Source organism: Sceloporus undulatus, chromosome 1 (genome assembly GCF_019175285.1).
Source record: "Sceloporus undulatus isolate JIND9_A2432 ecotype Alabama chromosome 1, SceUnd_v1.1, whole genome shotgun sequence".
Taxonomy (NCBI): Eukaryota; Metazoa; Chordata; class Lepidosauria; order Squamata; family Phrynosomatidae; genus Sceloporus; species Sceloporus undulatus.
Window position 1 is genome coordinate 256,154,376 of NC_056522.1, and position 12,681 is coordinate 256,167,056.

Genomic DNA, 12,681 nt, shown 5'->3' on the forward strand with positions numbered 1-12,681 from the left:
GGATGTCGTCTGAAATAAAAATAAGTATTTTGGAAGTGCAAACATCCATGTATCATAATTCTACCTAATAAGGAGAAGTTCATTGATTTCATAATTTCTCACAAACAGCTGTGTTTGGTGATTCACAGCACGGGCAGAAGGCTGTTCTCTCTAGAGTCACTGCTTTTTGCCATGCACTGTGAGATACAGAGCCAAAACACACTGCAGAAACAATCCAGTCTGAGACTGCTTTAACTGCCCTGGCTCAGTATTAGGGAATTTGGGGAACTGTAGTTTTGTGAGACATTTAGCTTTCTCTGCCAGAGAGCTCTGGTGCCACAACAAACTACAGTTCCCAGGATTCCCTAGCACTGAGTCAGGGCAGTTAAAGCAGTCTCAAACTGGATTATTTCTGCAGTGTGTTTTGGGTTAGGGGGTGGACTGGATGGCCCTTGAGGTCTCTTCCAACTCTACGATTCTACGATTCTATGATTCTATGACCACAGTGTAGCTTTTGCCATATGGAAAAGCTGTTCTTTGTATGCAAACATTTTCATAACTTTGAGTGTTGGTTGTTATTGTTGTTGTTGTTCTGTGTTTTCAAGTCATTTTTGACAGATGGCAACCCTAAGGCCAAGTTTTTCCTGGCAAGATTTGTTCAGAGGGGGTTTGCCCTTGCCTTCCTCTGAGGCTGAGAGAGTGTGATTTGCCCAGGGTCACCCAGTGTGTTTCCATGGCCAAGTGAGGATATACATTCTTGTCTCCAAAGTCACAGTCTAGCAGTTGAACTACTACACTGTTCTCAACTTGGGGCATACACAGTGGTGTCACTAGGGGAGTGTGGACCACACCAGGTGACACTCTAAGGGCGGGGGGGGGGGATTGGGGGTGACACCACTTCTCAAACTTCTATTTTGTTTTGTTTGTTTTGCAGAAATGGGTTGTGGCACTCTCCTGTGTCCCTTTAAAATACTGAAGAGATGGGGTTAGTGGGGTGCTGCTAAGTGGGAGGGGAAAGAGAGACCCCAGGTTAATAAAAGTTTGCTTTATTTTTTTTAATTTTAATTTTTAAAAAAAATATGTTCATTTTTTCAAAAAATATTCTTTAAAAACATTTTTAAAAAACATCACATTTCCCAAATTTTCACTTTTAACCACATGAAACTATACACACACACACACACACACACATTCAGGCTGAGTGTATGATAATTGTAATTTAAAGGTATGGTTTCAATTTTGCAAGTTGTTTATGTCACAGCAATTGCCATTACATTCAGTGATATATGGGAATTACAACTTATGAGTAACATTAGTAAAAAAAATGACTAAGGGTTCTGTAAGGTGTGGCATGGGAGGAGGCCAGTGGGGGAGTGACAGCATCCATGACTGCACCAGGTGACACCCAGCCTACTGACACCACTGTGCAGATTTTATACCAATTTCTGAGAAATGTCTTCCTCCAAAGAGCCACTGAATCTGGAGTTAGGTGAGGGTGCTGAGAAGTCTGTGTCTTCTGCAAAATAAAACACCAGAATAAAACACTGGTATGTATATTTGGCCACACAATTGCTTACACTAGAAACTGTTCCATCTTTTCTGATGCCATGTAGAACAAGTAAAACCACCTTGGAGAAAAGAAGACTGACAGGTGACATGACAGCTGTCCTCAAATATCTGAAGGGATGTCACATCGAAGATGGGCAAACTTGTCTTCTGCTGCTCCAGAGACTAGGACACAGATCAATAGATTCAAATAACAAGAAAAGACATTCCACCTAAACATGAGAAAGAACTTTCTGATGCTAAAAGCTGTTTGACAGAAGAATTGACTGTCAAAAAGGGCAGTAGATTGTCTTTCTTTGGAGCTCTTTAAACAATATAGCCATCGTTCAGGAAAGCTCTAGTAGTGCGTTCCTGCAGTGCAAAGAGTTGGATTAGATCAGGGTGGGCAGCTCCAGGGAGTCAAAAATATGTGTGTGCATGCATGCGTGCGTGCTCTGAAATGTCCAAAAATGATCTCTAAGGGGTGTGGAAAGCATTTCCACTAGATTCGGAGCCCCTTTTGACTCTTCCCAGGGTCAAAAGGGTTTTTCCTCCAATTTTTCCCCAATAAATCCCCCCCTGCAATTTTCCAAAACGCCTTCTAGAATCTCATGATGGCATGACAATATGTCTTCATGTCTCCTAGAAGGGCATTTGGGGGCAAAATAAATTTTAAAACAAAATTGTATAAAAAATAAAATAAACAATTTTAAAAAATTAAATTTTGATATATTGTTTTGTGGGAGCAGCTGCAGGGGGTCCTCTAGAGGGTTAATCTGGCCACATATGGACTTTATGGTCCCTTCTCCTTCCTCTACACTGGCTCTGCTGAAACAACCACAACACGAATCAACAACCAGAGCATGAATAATTCCTTGATTATGACTTCTTATTTTCCACAACTTGGGAAAAGGTTCTAAGGGCTGAAACCTGATCCTAGAAACTATTTCCAAGTTGCCTCCATCTCAGACTAAGCCTTTCCTGATACTTTTGGCCCTGGGGATTTATCAAAATCAATGCAAAACAAAATAAAAATTGAACTCCTCCACATTGCATCTTGCTCCAAAGAGATTGTATCCTCTCTCAGTGGTCCCCCCCTTCCAGCCCTCCCCTTCCAGCCTTCAGCCACAGCCGCAGCTGTTCCATGGCCTGTATGACTTCCCTCAGCAACAGGAAACAGGTGCTGCTTTCATGAAAAGAACTGGACAAGAGCTTCAAATATTGCTCGAGGAGGGGGTTGTGTGGGTATGCTCTCTGTCTGACCATGAAAAAGGGAGGCACAATGAAGATATGGTTATGCACCAATTGTGTGGCCGTGCCATGGGCTTCCATGTATTGTCCTTACGTGTCATTCAGGTGGTTGCCCTCTTTGGCTGTGTTGCTCTCCTGTCCATCGCATCCTGGCAAATTCCTGCTGAAAATGGCCATCAGTGTGGATTTGTTAATATCAAGGAAACTCATCCTGGGAGAAGTAGGAGGAGGTAACACATGCCCTATGGGTCTTAAAATCTAGCTTGAGGGACCCTGGTTTAAATCCTTGCTTATCCATAAAGATTTCAGTTAAGTTTTTCACCTCAGCATCAGTCTACTCTTTGCAATGTTTGATTTCAGTTGTGACCAAGAGCCATCCACACTACACAGTTATAGCACTCTGATTCCACTTTAACTGCCATGGCTACTAACTCTGGAATCCTTAGATTAGCAATTGAGGAACATTTAGAATTCACAGCAAGAGAGAGCTCTATTGCCTCACCAAACTACAAATCCCAGGATACTATAGGATTTTCCTATCAGCCAGTGTGGAGTAGTGGTTTGAGTGTTGCACTACAACTCTGGAGATCAGGGTTCAAATCCTCACTTGGTCATAAAAACCCTTGGGTGAGTCACACGCTCTCAACTCCAGAAAACCCCATGATACAATTGCTTTAGGGTCACTATAAGTCAGAAATGACTTGAAGGCACAACAATAACAAATGACAGTTAAAGTGAAATATAGTACAATATTTGGGGAGTGTGAATGAGCTCCAGTGTTCAGGATTTTTCTCCAGAGCTGGTTTAGCTTGATTATGATCAAGCTAATAAAGGCTCTGGGTGCCAGACAGATTAGTGTGCCTTCCTCTGTTATTATTAACTTTACATTAATATTGCATTTATTTATATTAAAGCATTAATATTAATAAAACACATCATGCTAGTATATAGGCTTTCTTTCTTTTTTATTTGTTTATTTATTTATATCCAGCCATTCTCCTAGCATGGGATGCAAGCAGCATGCAAAAAGGCTACAACACAATAAAGCTTAAAATGTTGAAGCAATTGAACAAGTTATCACAAGGCATCATGATAATGACCAAAAACCATTAGCCACTTTAGGTCCCATATTGGGAAAAAGACAGTACAGTCGCCCCTCCAAATCCACAAACTTGAAATTCGCAGACTTGTTGGAAATCTGAGGAGGGGCAACCACCATTAACCTTAATGGGGCACACACTGTGCATGCACGTGCCCCGTTCAAATCTATGAGGCTTGAATATGCGTGAGATTTGGAACTCGTGAGGAGGTCCGGAATGGATCCCCTGCAAGTTCCAAGGGGCGACTGTAATCAAGTCAAATAATAAACTAAAATAATCTATCCACCACATGACTAGTAGCCATCATGACTACTAGTCATGGTGACTAATAATCACATCCTACACGGATTTTTGAATCCCCATTTATAGCTGTTCAACATCACACTTTCACTATAGTTTGTGGCAATAAATTTCACACTTTAACTTTGCAATGTGTGAAGGAGTTCTTGTTCTTGTCTGTACTGAATTTCACACCAAATGAATCGTCTGCCAAGGCTCATGCTGCCAACTTATTTCTTTCAATTAGTCTCAAAGGTGCACAAGATCTCTCCACATTTATAGCTATTCAATCATTTAGCTTCATTGGATGATCTTGAGTTTTAAGAGAGAGGCAGAAATTTTTCTATCCTTTTTCTCTGCTCCATGCTTAATTTTGTACACCTTTTATATCTCCTCTTATTTGCCTTAAAAAGGCATATAAGGTTAAATCTGCACTGCAGAAAACTGGCAACACGCACGGCACCGGCTCATGCTATATGGAATCCTGGGATTTGTAAGACTGTCCCATGGCACAAGAAACCAAAGCTCTTGGACAGAATGGTTAATATCCCACAAACTAACAAAATCCCAGAATTCCCACAGCCACTGAGCGAGACAGTTAGTGCATTATTTCTGCAGTGCAGATGCAGCCTTAGGGCCAAGATCCTGTGTTGTAGAGTGTAGCAGAAAAGTTCCACAGACAGAACTATGCTGTGTCTTTCCCAAAACCCCATCTCTAGACTCACTCTTTAACTGCTATAGACCTCCCCTCCATGGCCATTCAGTAGCTGGTGGAGAGCAGTGTGTGTTGGGAAAACATTTCTGGCATTGTCCTCATAGCCAAACACAGAATGATGGCATCATCCACTAAGATGTGTCAGGGTCCTCTAGTCTAGAGGTCTTGGTAGAGATGATGTCATTGTTCCATGCCTAGCTACGGAAGCATAACCAGGTGCTTCCCCAATCCCGGCTCTAGACATTCAATATCAACATGGGAGGGAGTGGTGCAGAAGCTAAATACTGTGTCCTGGAGGGGGTTGTTGCAGAGGATGGAAGGGAATGCAGCCTCTGCAGTGACCATAAAAAGACATATTTAGGCATATATGGGACTTAACACCTGCATATGTCAATAAAAGGATGCTGGCCTAAGGCTGTAAGTAAAAGTAGAAGGTGGCTGTCTTTCACTTTCCTTCTGTTTTCCTTATGCCAAAACAGAGTCTGTCAGTCTGTCTTTCTTCCTTTTTAAAAAATTTCATTTGTATGATGCCTTTCTCCCAGAGGGACCCAAAATACATTTAAAACATCTCTACTAGATTAGATCAAATATTAGGGTGGTCACATCATTTAAAAATGCATTACCCTAAAGGAGAACAAAGTATCATACTAGTTTGTATAAGGAAATTCCTATTTAATTAATATCGTTTAAGTAGACGTATTGTGCATCTCACCACAGTGCAGAAGGCCATAGCCATGGGATGAGTGTATTTCTCCCTTTTCATCTGAGTGCTAATGGAAATTGTCAGTGGTTCCCCCCCCCCCATCAAAAGATATTTGGGCGGAAGAAGTAACAACAACAAAAATCCCCCAAAATGCTATTCAATGCCCTCTAGGGAGCATGGGTGCATTTCTGCCACATTGTTATGCCTCCTCAGTCATATTGGACTCAGAAGATTCCTTTTAAAAAAAGAAAAAGAAAAAAGGAAGGGTGATTCCAATATGCCCCACTTGCCTCCAACAATTTCCTATCCCTGTTCTAAGAACTACAGAGGAAAAAAGGCCATGCGTGTGTGTGTGAACAGGTGTATGTGTGTGTTGTTAACCACCCTTCAGTCAATCCCTATTCATGGTGATCCTGTGGATGAGATATCTCCAAGACTGCTCTGCTTAGGTCCTGTAAATTCATCCCCGTGAGCTCTTTAATACATCCATCTAGCATTCAGTTTTCCTCTCTTTCTACACCCCTCCACCTTTCCTGGTATTATTGTCTTTTCCAATGACTCGTGCCTTCTCATGAGTTGACCAAAGTATGACATCCTCAACTTTATAATCTTGGCTTCCAGGGAGATTCCAGGCTTGATCTATTCTGCATGTGTACTAGATCATAGTCAGCTGTTGTTGTCTCCACACTAAATCCTGGAATAAACCTATCCTGTGTGGCCTCCTCTACCACACAGTATTATTAACATAGCTCTTTCTAAGATTAAAACAGTTAAGCTTTGAAAGGCCCATACTTAGAAAGGAATATGGATGTTCTGTTACTGTGGAGTTGGACAGATGGAAAGTATTCTCTGTTTGGAATAAAATTCAAAGATATAGCTGGGTTAGTTTATAGAATCTGTATGTAGAGAGATCTTGTAGCACATTTGAGACCAAAAGAAATAAAGAAGTTGGCAGCATGAGCTTTCGTAAATTTCTGAGGAAGTAGACTGAAGTCTATGAAAGCTCATGCTGCCAACTTCTTCAGTTAGTCTCAAAGGTGCTACAAGATCTCTCTACATACTGGAATATAAAGATACAGAACGGCACAGACAGATCCTGAAAGGAAGGCTAGAACTTGGCACGTAATGTGCATAGTGTTTAGCTTTTATCCTATATATAACTTGGTAAGGCACCAGATGTTGTCTGATCTTGGAAGCTGAGCAAAGTTAGCCTTGTTTAGTATTTAGATGGCAGAACCACTATTTAATACCAGATGCTGTAGGCTGCATGTCAAAGAAGGGAAGTGGCAAAACCACCTCTGAGTATTCCTAAGAAAATCCTATGAAATTCATGGGGTTGCCATAAGTCAACAGGTTATTTGAAGGCTTATGCGCTCACATACAAACACACTAGTTGGCACTACAGGTTGAACTGAGGCTATAGTCATCCTAATCCCCAAACTAAATTGTTCTGCTACAACAGCATTTTCAATGACAGCATGATGGCATACTTACAAAGAATTGCCATGATTTGGTGCAATTGCACCATCTGGTGTCACTTGTCATTATGACAAAACCAGTAATTATTGGTAAGTATTCATACTTCATAGGTAATGATTTAACTGCATGGAGCACACATTGTTTAAATATAACCTATTTAACCAACACAATATCTATATTTGCTTGGCCTGTGTATGGTTTACTAAGGCTTATCTGCTACTTGTGTCAATAGTGACTGAGATAGACAATCTTGTCTGGCTTACAAACTAATGCTCAGAATGTTGTTTATAATATCTAATTTTGAAATGCTTCATGTATTTCACTTCATGGGTGTGCGGAGGGTGGTGTGTTCTGTTTCTACAAGTTTATAATATTTAGATGTGAATGTATAGATTCTACCTGGTGTGGAAATAGCATATATTGAAAACTTGGTTTCAGTTATCTTGTAATGGACGAATGCACTAAATCTCAGAACAGGAGCTTTCTTGCCTTCTTTCCTTTGGTTCACTCAGTATAAGAGGGTGTGTAATGGGGCTCACTGAACCCATCTCCTGCTCTTGAGTAGAGAAAGGACCCCATCCAAGACTATATAGCTGCCACCACCCATTAATTTACCCACATGACTCAGTAACCTAATGGGAAGTTACTGAAGGATTTATATTGCCTTTTTCCATCTTTGCCTCTGGAGAGACTTTCTCTCCTCCTGTGGCAAATGAGAATCATCACACACACACCAAGCAAGGGCATTTGAAGAAAGCATGTAAAAAGATCTTTAGAAGAAAGTTTTTATTCTGCGTGAATAATCTGCAGGAATAGGGTTGCCATATCCCGCCTGGGGGCGAGACTTTCCCGGTTTGGGGCAGGTCCGCACGGTCCTGCCCCGGTTTGGCTCTGCCCCCGGGATTCCCCCCCAGTGAGGCACTGGAGGCGGCTCCGCGATTGCGGAGTCCTCCAAGGCCTGGCCGGGGCTTGGGAGACCCTGTCTCTCCTGGCCCCAGCAGGCCTTGGACAAGGTTTTAAAATGTAGGACCTTTTTTTTTTAATTTCCTGGCCAGAAATAATAAAAAAAAAAGGTTACTACATTTTAACCTTGTCCTACCCCCGGTTTGGAGGTCCTCAGGGATGGCAACCCTATGCAGGAACAAAGGGATATCTCATACATGAAGGCACCCTCCTTCAGGTATTACTTAGGAATAGATACAAAAACAGCCTAAGTCATAGCAGGGCCCACGGTCACAGCTAATATTAATCACCTGGCTCCATTTTCATTTTTCATCTGGCCCCAGTACTGACAAGGACTATTGGGACCTTGTCAAGAAAATCCCTGAGTGGCCAAATTTGCTGATAGGCTAAATTTCACACAATGCAATGCCCCAAAGGCACCTTGCTGTTTTTGTTGTGTGCCTTCAAGTTGTTTATGGTTTATGGCAACTCTGTGGTGTACCTATCATGCGATTTTCTTGCCAAGATTTGTTCAGAGGAAGTTTGCCATTGCCTTCCCCTGAGGCTGAGAGTCTGTGACTTGCCCAAGGTCACCCAGTGGGTTCTATGGCCAGTGGAAATTTGAACCCTGATTTCCCAATGTCCTAATCCAACACTCAAGCCACCACGCAGCACTGACTCCACCAAAGGCACCTAGAAATACCCAAAACAAAGCACGATTCATTAAATGACACAGCACAAGAGGATGTACCAGGTAGTTTGATAACTGTCACTGAGGGTATGACTCTAGTGTGGAAAGTGAAAGGTCATTAATGTAACTTTGCACTGGTTTAAAAATTGATATTTTTCACATTTGCAATCAAGATTAAAGTCTTCCAATCATCTCTCATCATTTTCTGACATGGGTTGATAGGAACAGGAATGTTATACTGGGAAGACTAGAGGTTTCCAAGCCCTCATCTAGACCTTCAAAATAAGGAGTTTGCAGATTGTAGCTTCAAGGCATACCGTATATTGCCTGTATGGTCACAATTTTTTCTCATTTCCCATTATTTAGGCTCTACTATTACCTGACTTGGACTATCTCCAAAATATCAGAATGGATAACCAAGATCCGGGGTAGGCAATCTTTTTGAGCCGGGGGCCGGGTTGCTGTCCCTCAGACAACTGGGTGGGCCGAAGCCAAAAAATAAATAATTAAATAATTTTTTTTTAAAAAATTAAATATATAAATAAACCAGGACAAATGTAGGACAAAATTTTCAAATAGAAGACACTTTTTTTTTAAAAAAAATGGAGGACACGTGAAAAAAATTGCTGATTTTTAAAAAAATGTTAATATAAATGCATGTTTCTGAGGCTTCTATAGACAATTGCCCCCCAAAGGCCCCGGCGGCAATCAGCGGCAGGACCGGGCTGGGGCCGGTCCCAAGGCCTCGCCGGGCTGCATCCGGCCCGCAGGCCACAGGTTGCCTACTCCTGACCAAGATTTATAAAGCTGTACCAAGAGAGATTTTGCCTTCCATTGTGACATTGTAATGCAATGTAAGTTTATGTATGTTTACTCTAAAGAAATTCCCATCAAAATTATCTGGGGCTTAGTCACAACTACATGTGCCTAGGATTACAACTTTAGGCTGAGTGCAGGCTGTCCTCTCTACTCACGATTAGTTTCCTTATTACATTTAGCCTTTCTCTCCATCTGCTCAGAATGGCTTAAAGGTACTTCTGAGCCTAAGGGCCTGAACAGACAGGCCAAAATAAAGCTGCTTCAGGTCACTTTGGATGTATGCTGTTTAAATCTAGCATGCATTCTAAGAGGCCGGAAGCCACGCCAAAGCCATGCTCCAGTCCTAAGGACTGGAGCGCAGCTTTGGTAAAGCTTCTGGCCTCTTAAGATGCATGTGTCATTTAAACAGCTACCTCCAAAGTGACCCAAAGCAGTTTTATTTTGACCTGTTTGTTCAAGCCAAACTGTTCAAACTTTCTAGCAGAGATGGACTATATATGATGGGCTTGTATATGTGAAAATAAAGGAAAGTGGGAGTTGTCACCAACCAAGAGCTAAATCCAGTTTTCATGCTTTTTCAAACATGAGAGTGCTTTCCATATAAGAACATCTAAAGTGACTCTATCTTGAACAACGCAATCCTATATGTGGCTTTCTTCTACTCAGAAGAAAGCCTTACTGTATTTAGTTGGAATTATTTTCAGGCAAATATTGATAGGCTTGCAGTTTTAAAGCATTTTAAAAGAGGTCCAGAATAATGGTTCTTGATGGAGGAGGCCCCACATTGTTAGACTTTAGCTCCTAGCATTCTTCCCCTTTGGTCACGCTGGCTGAGGTTCTGTGGAGTTGAAGGCCCACAATATCTGGAGGCCCATCCTCATTTAAGAACCACTGTTCAAGAAAGAATCTGCCTGTTATAAGTAAAAAGCACATGGGATACAAGAACCTTCTTTTCTGGATCTTTCCTGATGATGATGACAACGGCAACGATGATAATGATAAGAAACTTTATTTATACCCTGCTTTCCCCCTCAAATTTCCCAAAATTGGGATTTGAAGTGGCTTACAATGTAAAGCAACTATAACATAGCTAAACATACAAATATTAGAATAGAATCAAACTATTTACAATATTAAAAGAATTGGAAACATAACACTAAAAAGAATAGAAAGCATTTTAAAAACAATGCAGCACCCTCTTTGGAGTCTTTAAAAACCTTAAGTTCTAAAGCCAGTTGCAATTTAAAAACAAGTCTTTGCCTACCCAAAAAAGGACAGCCAAGGTCTGGCCTCCTTGGGAAGGGAGCTCCTTATTCTATCGCCTTTTAAAGAAGCATTCCTGGTAAATGATAAAAATATTTATAGCCAATATTGATACGGAGGCATGTTTGAAAATATATTTTAATTTTTTCTAAACATTCAGTATCTGGAATTGACTTATCTGAATGCATTTTTCCAGAATTTAATCATCCTGTATTGTGTAATTGTGAAATTCTAGAAAAAGCAGTCAGATTAGTCTACATCAGGTACTGAGTGTTTAGAAGATATTAAATATATATTTTTAAACATTCCCTGAGTCCATTATACCTATAGTGTATTGCTATTTTTTATGTTTTCATTCACTCCCTCTCAGATCTAGAGGCCCATTCACACTATGGACTTTATCACATCACCTTCTTGTCCTGCCACAATCATGCTTGTCCCTCAAGGAGCCATTCTGTCTCCCATGCTATTTAACATTTACATGAAACTGCTGGGAGAGATCATCCGGAGACACGGGGCACGGTGTTATCAGTATGCTGATGACACACAAATATATTTCTCTGTATCTCCGACTGATGCAGTGACCAGGGATGGCATCTCTCCTCTCGATGCTTGTCTGGACTCGGTAATGGGCTGGATGAGGGAAAACAGATTCAGATTGAATCCAGAGAAAATGGAAGTACTTATGATAGGTTCCCCAGGTCCAGGTTTGGAGATTTGTCCACCTGTCCTAGATGGGGTCACGCTTCCCCTGAAGGACTCTGTTCGCAGTCTGGGGGTGCTCCTTGACTCGTCGCTTCATCTTACATCTCAGGTGGATGCGACGGTCAGGAGTACCTGTTATCAGCTTCGGTTGATATGCCAGCTGCGACCCTACCTGGGCCGGGGGGACCTTGAAACAGTGGTACACGCTCTGGTAACCTCTTGTTTGGATTTCTGCAATGCGCTTTACATGGGGCAACCCTTGTACCAAACCCAGAAGCTTCAACTGGTCCAGAATATGGCAGCAAGGCTGGTCACTGGATCTTCCAGGGCCAGCCATATAACACTGGTACTTAAAGATCTACATTGGCTGCCTATTCGCTTCCGGGCACAATGCAAGGTGTTGGTTATCACCTATAAAGCCCTAAATGGCTTGGGCCCAGGGTGCTTAGAGGACCGCCTCTCTCCATATAATCTGCCCCGCACTCTTAGATCGGGTGATAAACATCTCCTAAGAGTTCCAGATGCTAGATGAGCCATCACTACACAAAGGGCCTTTTCCACCTCGGCCCCTAAGCTCTGGAACTCGATCCCCGACGAGCTCCACTCGACCCCCTCCCTAGCCCAATTTAAAAAAGGGCTGAAAACGTATCTTTTCAAACAGGCATACCCCCAATAGCCCTGTTGTGATCCCTCTCCCCCTCACCGTTGTTACAATTGGCCGGCCTGAAGAAAGAGGCTCCTCCCTCCCTAACTGTCATCGTTCGGCCTCTGAGGGAGAGAGAAGGCTGGCCCAGTACCATCAGGGGCTGGCCTGAAGACGGAGGCTCCTCCCTCCCTAACTGTCATCGTTCGGCCTCTGAGGGAGAGAGAAGGCTGGCCCAGTACCATCAGGGGCTAGCCTGAAGACAGAGGCTCCTCCCTCCCCAACTGTCATCGTTCGGCCTCTGAGGGAGAGAGAAGGCTGGCCCAGTACCATCAGGGGCTAGCCTGAAGAAGGAGGCTCCTCCCTCCCCAACTGTCATCGTTCGGCCTCTGAGGGAGAGAGAAGGCTGGCCCAGTACCATCAGGGGCCAGCCTGAAGACAGAGGGCTGCCTCCCTCCTAACTGCCCGCCCGCCCACTTTCCACCTGGGCAGGAGCGGCCCAGAGAGACTCTTCCTTGCCGCCGGAGCAGCGTTTCTCCAGGGGGAGGGGCCGGCGAGAGCGGCCTC